The sequence below is a fragment of the Electrona antarctica genome (assembly GCF_951216825.1).
Source record: "Electrona antarctica genome assembly, chromosome: 12".
NCBI lineage: Eukaryota > Metazoa > Chordata > Actinopteri > Myctophiformes > Myctophidae > Electrona > Electrona antarctica.
The window spans coordinates 43,151,741-43,164,311 of record NC_136793.1 but is presented as its reverse complement, the minus strand read 5'-3'; the positions used below and the strand labels follow the sequence as shown (position 1 = coordinate 43,164,311).

Genomic DNA, 12,571 nt, shown 5'->3' with positions numbered 1-12,571 from the left:
AACAAACTGCATTCATGTCTCGTAACATATATAGTGGCAGTGAATCTGAAATGAATGAATGCCCCCCTTAATGTCATGAATCAATCAATCAATCAATCAATCAATCAATCAATCAATCAATCAATCAATCAATCAATCAATCAATCAACATCATTTATCAACATCCAATATGGCCAAACACTACTATATACAGTAGGTGGCGGTATAACACCCCAGAGGTGGTAATCTGCCATAAAACCCAGAGAAGAAGAACATCCAAGATGGCTGACAGAAATGTAAACACGCATGCCAAACCATACATATGTGCCAAAACATTATCTATCATCTTGCAGGTAAAACAAAATCAATTAGTTGTGTGTAAAAAAAAAAGAAGAAGAAAAAAGGAAAATAAAATTTAAATGTTGATTTTATGTTGTGAGTAAATTATGATTGATCATCTGTCATTGGACAGTATCAAACATCAGCATCACTACTTTTCTAACTACATTGCCACGCTTTTCTCTTTGAAATGCTTCAATGTCTGCAGTAACCTTTTTGGATATAAATCAATGTATTCATGTTATTAGAAAGCATAACCTGCATTGTTTGTATTACAAATAATATTTATATATATATAATATATTATTTACATTTACATGAGAGTTTGTATCTATTTATATTTTGTACTTGTAGAGCTCAAGTGCAGAGCATGATAGAAACCGTGAATCCTGATCCTGGTATCATGACGAAGTGTTCTAATCTCTTGAGCAAGAAGACTGATGAGCAGGTTGGTTACATTTGCCTCCTCCATTCATGTGTGAATGAATGTGTGTCTGAAATGGGTGCAGGTAATTGTATTGCATTGTAGCCAAATTTGCTTTGGAAGAAGAGTACTGTATTGTTTTGGCCTAAGTTCAGACCTGTATAGTAGTATTGGATGTCGTTGCAATGCTAACACACCCAGTTCTCAAAGAGAAATTATTAATCAGTGTTTTTTTTTGTTTTTTTTTATTTACGTTTTATTGAATTTGAATCAAACATACATGAAAACGAAACAACTGACAATTGTCAGTGTTTTTTTTTAAATGCAATTTTCTATTATAAGAATGGATTTTGATGGCAGTGTTACATAATTATGATATCAGCCACCACAGTGGACAGACACTAAAGCATCATTACTGGTCAGGCTACTGCTTGGCCTTACTCCTACAACTCACCTTACCCCTGCTCATTATGATAGTTTGGGATGGCTTAGGGTTGACAACAGAGTACAACAACTTGCAATGGACCTGGTCTACAAGATACGCTACACCTCGAAGACACCCATGTACCTGTCAAACTACTTCCTAAATGTCAACAAAGTCCACAATCACAAACAACATCATTGAGATTGTCATTGGCATTAATTTCGCTCCTATGCCACAACAATGTATATATTATTTACATTATGAGAGTAACAGTTTGTATCTATTTATATTTTGTAGAGCTCAAGTGCAGAGCATGATAGAAACCGTGAATCCTGATCCTGGTATCATGACGAAGTGTTCTAATCTCTTGAGCAAGAAGACTGATGAGCAGGTTGGTTACATTTGCCTCCTCCATTCATGTGTGAATGAATGTGTGTCTGAAATGCGTGCAGGTAATGAAAGCATTGTAGCCAAATGTGCTTTGGAAGAAGACTAAGAGTACTGTATTGTTTTGGCCTAAGTTCAGACCTGTATAGTAGTATTGGATGTCGTTGCAATGCTAACACACCAGTTCTCAAAGAGAAATTATTAATCTGTGTTTTTTTTATTCCCATGAATAGAATCAAGAAGGGTTTATTTGTTACTAATGTAGTACAAGCAGCGAAATGTTGGTGGGACATGTGGGGAGACTGTGCTACTGTTAACACAACAATACTACATGTATCAGCAAGAAAATAAAAAATATATTTTAATTAAAATAAAGGTATCTAGAAATGTTACCTCCGCTAGGCCGGGTTGCATACCCAGGGCTGTGTCAGTCATGCGGTGCAGCCACGTGTGTGGTTTCCTACCCGATCGTAGTAACTTGGCAACGCCCCCGTCTGTGACGCAAGCGGCACTATCTCTTACATTAGTGAATGATCACTACCAAATCCTTACACTCCCAGTGCCTCAAGATCGAATCCCTCTCCCGCTGTGGTTTTTAAATCTAATCTAAAATCGTGTCACAAATTATTTTATTAAGATTAAGGTTAGGTTTAACCATAGTTTTTGTCGCCAGACCCCTCGGCCCACTTAGTGAGAACAGACTACAACCCGCATTAATGTTGCAAAGTCCAGTAGAGCCGTTCGAGTTATGTACTGATAGGGACAGAATCGTAAATTATCTGCGCTGCTTACAGAACTCGCCTACGGCTCGTTCTTGCAGCAACGCAGGCGTCACATTAATGACATTAACACACACCCTCTCGTGTATAATATTGCTTAAGTAAACCCTGGTTTTCCCTGATCATTGTCACATGACACATGAGAACATGTGTGCATAATCTAGTGGGGACAAAACCATATTTCTGCAAAAAACAGTTTGGATCATTTCTGGCACCTCATATGTGTGGAAATGAAATCGCTTTTGGCTCTGTATTGTTTAAATGCCCCTCAACTCATTGTATGATTCAAATTTGTGGCAGATCGGATGCTGCGTTCATTATTTGCGGTATTCTTTGCAAAATGGGCCCACCCGCGAACTTTGGAAGCAGGGTTGTCCCGATCCGATCACGTGATCGGAAATCGGGGCCGATCACGTCATTTTCAAATGATCGGAATCGGATCGGGAGAAAAAAAAACATGATCGGGACATTACTAGTATCTATATTACATCCATATCATGATATTAGACTGGATATTGTCTGTGATTTTGGATATTGTACTTTTGTGATATGGCATATCGGCAGATACTCAAAATCAAATGATCGGAACATCCCTATTTGGAAGCCAATTGTATCCAATCAGAATGGAATATAAAAAATATAAAAAGATATATCTTCAAATGACTCCAGGGAGAATGTGTCCTGTTATTCTACCATATTTTACCAATACAGTAGATGCGTCTCCTTTCGGGATGCTCTCAGTTGTAGCAGAGTTGAGTCCACTGGTTCCCTGTTGATCAGGAGGGCTGTGTAAGACAGAAATCCACGATCATCTTGGTCTTTCTGAATTTTAGGAAGAGGTAGGTTTCCTTGCACCACTGCGTCAGGCCTACCAACTCCAACAGATAGGCCTTTTTGTCCTCGGTTAAGCATGGTGTTTGAGCTGTACAATTGTATGGGTACAGCAGAGGACTTGGTATACAACCCTGGGGTGGGGGTCTGGGTCTCCAGTGTTAAGGGTGAGGGTGGTAGAGTTGTGAGTGCCCACCCTCACCACTTAGGGTGACAGTTAGGAAGTCCAGTGCCCAGTCACACACCATAGGGTTCAGTCCCACGTCTGCCAGCTTGCTAGACAGCCTGGTGGCGATTATGGTGTTAAAAGGCAGCTCTGTAATCAATCAATTAGTAAATAACAGCCTAACATAGCCTCCCTCTTTGCTGTTGTCAACATGGGAGATGGTGGCGTTGGTTGATCTGTTTGGATGATAAGCAAAGGGAGATGTCCTGAGATGTCCTGAGTCCAATGTGCTAGAATTTAAGAGAGTAGCATAATAGAAAATGAATTGATTATTACATATCTAAAGAAAATCAAAATGATTAGCTGTGTATACCTTTTACATGACCTTAGTGACCTTTTATCAAACTGAGAACAGAACACAACAGTATTGGCAAGCCTAACATTCTTGCACAGGCCTTTTCATCTGCAGTTCTAGTGATGATGCGTATTTGTCAGACTGGAATCCGTGCACTGAACTACATAAACTGCACATTTAGTTTCAGGTTGCCCAAGATACTGCATTGCATTTAGTTTTTACTCACTATTCCTGTTTTCCAAAATAGTTTTGTGTAGTATAAGAGAGAGGTGTTATAATTTGATAGTCTGTTAAAATCTGCCCTTCTGTGCACAGTGATTATTGTGTAGTATAAGAGAGAGGTGTTATCATTTGATAGTCTGTTAAAATCTGCCCTTCTGTGCACAGTGATAATTCCTGAAATTGGAGAGCAGCGGAGGCAGCTTCTTGTATAGCTCACACACAGACGTGGAGCTGGGAGGCTGTTCACAGCAGGTACTACAAACATTAGCTCTGAACCTGGGATGTGGTGCAAGACAAGGTGAGCCCTGAGTCGTATATTTCGGTTCTGGATGTTTTCGACAGAACTCACCTGTGAGGCTGATAAATCACAGGCACAGTGTGCGCTTAGACCTGCTCGTGGACAGTAAATCTGAAAGTCAACAGCCAATGAGGCCTAAACTAAACTGTTAGGAATTCTGTCTTTGGCACACTTCCTGTCATGTGTACCGTATTTATTACATACCTTTAATAGCTCCAATGAGAGACCTTTTTCGCTTGGCTTCCTGGAGGCCATCATCGACTTGTAAGACATACGTTTGCTCTGAAAATAAATGCTTGGCCTCTGTCCGTCATATGTGGTGGGTTATAAAAGCAAGCCTGTTATGTGGGCTTTTATTTGTTTACGTAAATTACATCCAGTTTTTTTTTAGCTAATTCCAAAAGATCTTTATAAAACTGTAAATCAGGAGTTGTTGAGTGCCACACTGACTAATGCTGTGCTAAGTGTGAACCTATTCCACAGAGATGATCTAATGACCAGTGGGACACATGTGACCTCATGTACGACCTTTCCAAACCTGATCATAAGTATTGTTAGGAAACAGAGGTCCATGTTACTCTGCCCTGTTCTGACCTCTTTCGGTGTAGCATCATTATCAGTTCATCATTGCTATTATAATCCATAATGTTGTATATGAATATCATTTGTCAGTAGCATCCCCCCCTTCCCCAGAGACAGAAGTCCTCTAATAGAGCCTTGATTTCCAGGGCATTGATTAGCTTTATGTTCCCTGCGAGCTAACAGAAGACCATCATCCTTTGTTTTCGTCTGCTCGGCCTTTCCCTGTTTTTGACAGTTTTATTACAAGGTCTAAAACAGGCCAAACCAACTGCAGATTAACAGGCTCTTCAGACAAGCTTTTCAAAAGGTTAGTAAATTTCAGCATATGGATTTTTTTTCACGGTGTCTCTCCCAAATGTCATGGCTTAATTATTAACCGTGGGGCCATTTTGAAGAGAGATTCGCACTTTGTCTTATACGATATTGTTGTTCCGACTTAAGTTAAGTTAAGTGTGTAGCGGAGACCATTGTCCTTCCTCTGTGTTTAATGAAGATGGATTTGTGGCCAGAGTGACTTGGCTGTAATAAAGAAAGACTAGATGACCTTTAAGGCCTTAGTGTTGGGGATAGGGAAACATTTTTATGGTCTGAAGAGCCAACATTTATAATCTATCTTATCTTATTTTATTTATTTTTTAAATGCCAGGGTTCAGGTTATCAAGTGTCAGTTGTCAGAGTTATTTGATTCAGCTGAAATGACGCCATAGTACATTTTAATCATGACAGCAGTTTGTTCCCTTGCTATGATATTATTATCGACTGCTTATGTGACTGTTGAGCGAGAGTTATTGTTTTTCTGTTCGATGGAGTCCGTCAGGATCTCTGAGCTCTAACTCAAGATTATAACCAATCACAAACACCAAGGGTCACGACCTCCCAGAGTGACCCTTATGAGTAGATATTGATTACTCTGCAGTCGGTCAGCCTAAGTGGAGCCAACGGTGCAGAACACAAACATGTATTGTGTTGTTTTGGAGCAGAGCAATATCAGAACTAATCCTAGCCACATCGCCGTACTTGCCCTGACCCGTGCACTTCACTCTGCTGTGAATATCAGCATGTGTGAGTGTGCGCCAGGCTTAGATTTCCCAGAATTGGCTTGGTGTCATAACTTTGTGGCTGAGGAGATGCTTCCTGAGACTAAAAGTCCACACTGCTCCTGAGGTGGTGCAGTGGTACATGAGTTCACATGGTCCTCTCCCCCACCTCCATATATGTCATCAGACTGCCTGTGCCCTCCTGACTGAAAGGTCTCTGTTGACTTCCTCTGCTGACAAGGGGAGGCCTGACCAGCTACATGGCGTTGAGCGCAAAACCGCCGAGCTGAGCCACAGAAACAGAATAAGTAAAACTCTGTTTTGAAGCATTTTACTTTCAAATTTCATGTTACATATTATCGTAAGTTGCTCTCCATACTAGGCTGCTTTTGAGCGCAGGCCAGGGGTGATGTTTGAAACTCATTCATGACGTACCCCAGAAATACTCTAAATGACACATGTAGCCCTTGATCTTGTTTTGAATGTAGAGTTTTTATATATTTGCCAAACATATTCATGACAGAGAAAACTATCAAAATTTGATTTATGTGTGGAGCAACTGGGCATGAAAGGATTTGACCTGTACGGCAGCAATGTCAGTCAGTAGATTGACAGAAAGGCCTGAATTTCTCCTTCGGGTGTCTCGAAACGGGAGGCTCATGTGGAGGCAGCAAGCCCTGACAGAGAGCTGCCATTGCATTCAGCACTAACCTACCCACAAACCCTTGCCTGTGGCTGGCCCTTTGAAGGTACATGTCATTTCTTGTCAACTTGCCTTGGGAACACTGGATTCCATGCTTTTTGTCCTCACTTTGTGTTTAAACTGTCTGAATGATGCAAAAGATAAGCCACTTCAATGTCATGCGAAAGAAGTACACAGAGTCATTAATCCCCAGTGTCAATATTGTGCCAAAAAAAACCAACTCACATTCAAATAGGCCTTTGCCTATAGCTTGCTTGGCTTGTCTATTTCACGTCAAGGTTTACATTCTTGTATCACACACATCTATCTTGGAAAAGGTGATTTTACTCATGCTATTGTGTTGGTTGGAAGAATAACATACTGTACTCCTTCATTCTCTCAGCTGTCTGTTGTACACCTAAGCAAACACACACACACACACACACACACACACACACACACACACACACACACACACACACACACACACACACACACACACACCCCACTGCTGATGGGGGAACATGGCATATTTGTGTCACCGCAGCAATTGGATCAGAACAACATTAATAGTCCATGCAGGTTGTAATAGAATTAAAACGTAAATATGCAAAGTACACGAGGGTGCACAGCCGCTACTGTGCGGTATCAACAGAGACAGGTGACAGACATCTTTAGTGTTTGTGACAAAGATCTGCCCACAAATGGTATTGCACCGATCAAGACGCATTAATGAGTGATGTCTGGGAGCTTAGATTTCAGCACGACTTCTGCCTAAAACAATCTAAAGCTGTAAATGATCTCAGCAGGAGGAGTCCCGTTCAACCACAATAAATGGATCCCTTGTGGATATGTAGAAACAACTCATGTTACTGGAGCAGTAAGGACCCAGTAGGCTGCTAATGCCGAGCAACATTCAAATAAGTAGGCTACAGTTCCTATTTTCTACATGCTGGTTTACGGAAGAGAAATTATACCTACCCATTATATATTCCTTGTCATTCTTCATAGCAGTTTAATTGCATAATGATTATGCTAGGTAAAAAATATTATATATATTATATAAATAAGATTTGGGAGGAGAGTGTTTAAAACCTCCTACGTGTCTGAACAGGAAGTTATTTGCTCCTAGGCAGCTACAATAGAAATCCAGCATGTTCTAAATAAGGGTGGATGACACAACTGTCTGGTGAAGTGATTCTGGCCCACTGACAGGTCTTCTTGCCAGGAACATATTCTTGTTTTCACCAGTCTCTAAGTGTTCTACATTCAATGGGTTGACTGAATGAGCGGTTCCAGTTGCCACCTAGCAATTTCCACAGACTATACACTAATTGTGAGTCAAGTGATCGTTCAATAATATACCCTTTACAGCCAATGCCCAAGGACCTGTCCCTGATTACAAGGCTATTACCTGTGGAATCCTTGTCCGGACATGCTGAAGGAACCTAATGTGTTTGTGTGACGAAAGATTCTCTCTGAGAGGGTTAGGGCAAGAGGGGTACAGGTGAGAAATGACAGGTGATGAAATAAGCTAGCAGTCGTGTGTCTGTGGCATGTGTTATTGCCCTATGTTGTTTAGTTTAGAAGTAGAACTTGGCAATATGGACACAAATGGTCTATTTTTGGCCAGTTACAGTACCTTGATATGATTGATTGTTTGCTTGCTTGATTGATGATCAATCAATCGATTAATGATGTTTGATAAATGATAATCATTAATGTCTATATACAATGTAACCAAAAATACCAGATCATTTCAAGTCTCATTAATATCATATCAATATAATATTGATATATTGCCTATCCCTCAATCAAGACATTTTCATGTGATTTCAATACCTTATGTGATAATTATGTTTCCAAGGCAATAGTAGTTCACTATCACCAATGACACCTTGTTCCTTCAAAAGATGTAGCTTAATTAATAATAATAATAATAATAATAATTATTATTATTATTATTTGACATTTGTTCACAACCTTTTCGATTATTTTGTGTTGCTCTTAAATTGTAATTGTCCTAATTTGTACATAGCTGGATGTTGTACAACTCTTTTGAAGAGCTGTTTGACAAAAAATATGTATTTTCAACCGATTTGCTTAATCAAGTGACAAAAGGGATGTGACAATGTATAACTTTGCCTTTAGATTTATTTGTGACTATACTGTAGGTGTTTATTTGTATAATGGATTTGTCATTGGGATTCACATTGTGGTGTTAAAGACATGGGAGGTTAATATGATTAATACAAAGATAGCTAATGTTAACAGCACTAAATACCACATTGTTAGAATCTGTTTTATGTAAAATGACTAAATGTTCAAAATGACAGCAAAGGTTGTGGTTATTTGAGAAAACGTTAGGCTTTGAGAAAATCAAAGTGTACATCTTCGGCGGAGGACTTGACAAATTGGGTAAACTTGGGTTTAATCAACATAATGCATAAATGCAGCAAGTTTTTGTCATAAAAACAAGCCGTCTAGACAACTTCATTGCTGCCACTGTTTCTGTCGAGCTTAATTCTAGACTTCCACATCTGTCTTTATTTTCCTATGGGTTTTAACTGTCTATCACTGTGTGGTTGCTGGGTGTTTCTCAAAGTACCCACACAAATCTTTCCAGCTCCTATAATAAATTTACTATTATATTTTCTCATGGTTAACCATGTACACTTTATGCACTACTTCAGATATTCTTTCAGTAAATAGGCAAAGGAATAAACACATCAATTAATTTTGTTCTGTGTTTCTGCAGACAATACGTAAATGTGCTCAGGCACAGCACTAAGAAAAAGATAAAACATACTGAGGTAAAACCTTCGTCCTGAAAATTGTGTCGGATCTGAGCTTTAATGGCAAACACGAGTCGCCTCTTAAACTTGCTAAAAGGTACCCAAATTTTACAGGGCAGCCTACACATGGAAAAACCATCTCTCCATTAAAATGACCATTGGACTAAAGTGTGTCACCACCATCCACCATCCTATACTGGACCAAAAGGGAGGGAGGGTGGGGGGGGAACTGTTAAGAGGGCGAAATCTTGTGTCTTGGATTAATTAAGCTGAGGAACTCCCAGTTTGGAGGGCTTAGCATGTGCAGGGTGATGTTTTCTTCTGAGTCTTTTCCACAGGGATAGGTTTGCACTCATCTTTGATAGTTAACCCCGTATGACCTTTTCCCCAGAGTTGGACGCACTCCCACCTCTCAGCTCCTGCTTCTCATTAGAGCCCATACAATCGTCAGACTCAAGTCTAAGTAGAACGCCACTCAGGCCAGCAACAACATTGATGTTCACGCCAAAAAAATGATATCCCTGCGAAACCGTTGTTCTCTCCCATGGTTTGTCTCGGTGTGCCCGCGTTTGAGTACGTGTTTGTTTGACTGTGTGTAGGTGTATCTGTATGTACAATTGTGTTTGTAGTCAGTCATACATTATTTGTTCATTCATTCACCCTAAAACCTGCACCGTCAACTCAATTTGTAGTCAATAGTAGTCAGTGTTTTTTCAGCATTGTATTACTGAGTTAAATTATCTGTTGTAAATTTATTTTAAGCATCTGTTAATTGAGTTCTTCACACAGTCAGCAAAGCAACCCAATAGGGATGGTGAACGGAATTGAAATATATTGATCACTTCAGTAGCATCACTATTTCCCAGATGAAACTAGTATACCCCTACCCCACATACAGGGCACACCAGCAGTACGAAATAGTAGAATACAAATAAAAATACAATTAAAAACAAAGCACAATGAATGCTACACAGTACAAGTCTCATTATTTGATATTTTTGTACCGTGTAGACATTTTAACCTATTAAGCACATTTCTTTGTTTAGTTGTCTTTTGTATACCACCCCCACCCTCACCACCCCACCAGCTCCAATAACAAATCTGTTATATGTTGTCTACGCAACATGAGAGGAGTTGTTCTACAGAACAATCTTTCATTTTTTTCCTACTGCGTAGGTGACGGTATTGAAGCTGCAGCTGAGTCATTACCCTGTATCGTTGCTATCTCGGTGTATGATGAGAAGTGAATTTGTCTGACCTCCGCGGGGGCAGCACAAAAGGCTGAATTCAAAGCAGGAGCAGCCAGGGGCCACGCTGGCGGCGAGCCCATCTGAGGAGCACCCGCCAGCCAGCCAGCCAGCCACCACCTGCATTCTGCTGCTCCCGACCCGGTCTCCCCGGACCTTTTTCCCCCTGCCCTCCTTCTGATGCCTAATTTATAATATGCTCTGTCGCACGACGGTGTCGCGCGTCCAAAACAGCTGACCTACAAGCACCCAACACGTTGCAGATGCAACGTGTTGGGAGTTTGTAGGTCGGCTATTTTGGACGTGTGACGAAGTATGAATGGGGGCTTGACAGGGGCTCATCTGCATGGCGGTCATATCCTATACTCCCACTCCTAATATCTCCCTGGTCCATCTTATCTGTCCATCATGCAGACTGATTTCTGGGTGACAGCAACACTATGGCCTCAGCTGTGAGCTCTTATATGCTGTCACCATGGGGTTGCCGTGCTGCTTTTCAATTTTAGCTGTGACAGAAATTAATGATATCTCTTTTTTTCCCCCTTCTTTCTGCCTCATGCTGCCGTAAGCCAAAATTTCTAAATGTTCAGAATAACAATGTGATGCAACTCATTAAATGGGCTATTTTCGGCAAGCGGAACTGGCATGAGATGACGTGAAAATTAGGTTTACATGGGTTGTGATGTTACCACTGATAATTATTGCAGTTTCTTTTGTAAGACTGTTGCAGCAGTGAAAGTTACACAGTAAAATCCCTCTGAGACTTAAAATTGACAAGTGTGTAAAATGAGATAGCTGTCAATTTAAAAATGTTCTTTCTCAGTCTCTCTTTTTTTTCCAATTGATATTTTTATATCAGTTATTTCATGGCGTCCGTGGAGAAAAATACAATATTCCGCTGTCTTTGCTGTATTTTATTTGACCATATCCAAATGGCAAAAAAATAGACGTCTTAGAACTTCTCAAAAATTTATCTTGGAGAGGTTGTCAAAATACCAATTGCCATATTAAGGCAGAAAGTATATTATGACAAGATACTATGTAATCTTTGTATGTATCGGAGCTATGTGGTTCAGTTACTCTTTAAAAATATGCAATGTCTAGACACAACATTTTTCTTCATAAACAAAAGGTACAGTTGGAAGAAAAATAAACAAGTTTCTATTTCACAGGAGTTGTTTTAGTCTAATGATGACTTCTATCTAATGGGAAGTTTCTACCTTAAAGCTTATTTTAGCAGTTGAATCAACATAAGAGTTAATAATTTGTCAAGCGGCTAGACTGTAGACTCTAGGCTATTGATAAGGACTGGATTATTCTTTTCTCTCTCCTTCCATATGGTCAACTTGCGGTGAGCCAAAGTGTTTCTTTATCAGTTCAAAAGTATCCAATGTTTATCTCCCAGTTCAATGGTGCCCCCTGGAAAGCAGGCAGTGAACTGCAATTAAACATTTTAAAGAAACAAATGGACCAGGTGTAAAAAGACAGCTGGACCCTGGATTGATGTCATTACCCACCCCCCCCCCCCAACACACACACACACACTCCTGCCCCCCATCCTGTCCCTCTGTGCAACATGTATCTAGTGTTTCTGATCTGACATTTACATTTGGACATCTAATGTTTGCACTTTGGATGATGGGATAATTATGCCATATCATATATCATATGACATTTTTATTATTATTTATTTTATTTTATTATTACCATTACAGAAATACTTTGTCTTAACCACTTTTACGCTGTCGTCCCTATTTGGGAAAGGTTTTAAAAAAAACTAAAAACAAACATAAAAAAAATCAAAGATCTATAAGCTCACAGTGTGTTGCAATGTGAGGCGTTATGAGCTGGTAGATCAGCTATTTGTATACAGCTTCAGTGGTTAATTAAACTGAATATTAAATGGTTTGTAATTCCATACAAAATCTAGTAAGGAGTACAGACATTATTGCAGTGTAATTAGCATACTTGCCTTATCACTTTTCCCTGTCAAAGGACATGTAATTTAGAATTTTAAAGGAATT

General features: G+C 39.7%; 1 long non-coding RNA gene across 1 annotated transcript; it reads left to right on the top strand.

The window, feature by feature from the left end:
* The first annotated feature begins 268 nt into the window (after positions 1-268).
* LOC306934121 lies at positions 269-11,375 on the top strand. The gene is made up of 4 exons (XR_013791291.1): positions 269-332; positions 673-766; positions 1,464-1,557; positions 10,477-11,375. It is a non-coding gene; the product is annotated as an uncharacterized lncRNA (long non-coding RNA).
* Positions 11,376-12,571: the final 1,196 nt, after the last annotated feature.